This window comes from Alligator sinensis, unplaced genomic scaffold, assembly GCF_000455745.1.
Source record: "Alligator sinensis unplaced genomic scaffold, ASM45574v1 scaffold626_1, whole genome shotgun sequence".
NCBI classification, from domain to species: domain Eukaryota; kingdom Metazoa; phylum Chordata; order Crocodylia; family Alligatoridae; genus Alligator; species Alligator sinensis.
Genome location: NW_005842548.1, coordinates 681540 through 682751, shown reverse-complemented (window position 1 = coordinate 682751; position 1212 = coordinate 681540). Strand labels below are relative to the sequence as shown.

Here is a 1212-nt window from a genome sequence, read left to right as displayed (position 1 = left end):
GGGGGTGTGTGGCTGGAAGCGTGGCCGCAGGGCCCCAGCGGCGAGTGGGACAGGGCCATGGGTGGGCTGGCTCCCCACCGCTGTGCGCGCTCCCGAGGAGATGGGGGACCTGTGCCCCGCAGATCTGTGCACGGGCCGGGGACAGGGCAGGCTTCTCACTGTGGGCTTGGGCTCCTGCCCTGCTGCCCTCCCCCAGGGGCCTGTGCAGCCCCGTGGGTGCAACCCAGCACCGCAGGGCAGAGCAGGGCTGCACGGAGAAGCTTCTTGATGCTGCGAGCTCCGTGCTGCCCTGGTGACATTTCCCCTGCCCGTGTGGCAGCAGCAAAGGGCACAACCCCACACCGCTGCCTCCGCTGCCGCTGTGCAGGCAGGGGACGTGTTGCCAGGGCAGCGCAGAGCTTGCAGTGGCAAGGAGCTTCCCTGCCTGGCCCTGCTCTGCCCTGCAGCACTGGGTTGCACCTGCTGGGCTGCAGAGGCCCCAGGGGAGGGGAGCAGGGTGGGGAGCCTGAGTCGCAGCGGGCAGCCTGCCTCACGCACAGATCTGGGGGCACGGGAGCACCCCCTACCCAAGCCCGGGGGGTGGGGTGGGGGCAGACTCCATGCTCTGCTCCACTGCAGCAGCTGTTGCCTCCTGTGGGCAGCAGCCAGGGCTCGTCTGCTGCTGGGGGGCAGGGAGACCTGGGTCCCTGGCAGCTGGGGCAGGCAGGGGGCTGTGGGTGTACATATACATATAGTGGCCTTTTATTTTAATCACAGGTTTGGGGGTTTTAATCAGAGAATTTGCAACTTTTTTTATCAGGGAAAACCGGGTCTCTGGTGTTGATTAAGTAATTAGGAAGCATAGTTTGGGAGGCTAGTGACTGTATCAAGGATAAGAAGGTTGAACTATTTGTTGAAGATGTAGCCAAAAGCAACTGAATGTACTGTTAAGTGTGGGTGAACACAGGGATCCTTTTATAGCGCAGATCTTGGGCACTGGCTACCTTGGAAGTTGTTACAAACATACCAGATTCACAGTGGCAGTCTCCTGAGTATTGTCTTGGAGAAGGGAGAAAAGGGATTGGGTAATTCTGTAAGTTGAACTGGTCCAAGTAAGATGTGCAATGCACAAGTCTGAACTAAAGACGGAAAGTCCCTCCAACCTGCGCATTATGCAGTCACTAAAGCCACCTATTTATAATTCTGTCGTCTTCCCTCCCTCTTTCCTGGGGA

General features: G+C 59.0%; 1 protein-coding gene across 2 annotated transcripts in view; it reads left to right on the top strand.

The window, feature by feature from the left end:
* Positions 1 to 1212, top strand: part of LOC102388286 (ligand of Numb protein X 2-like) — a 41735-nt gene that overhangs the window by 16373 nt on the left and 24150 nt on the right. The window lies entirely within an intron of this gene.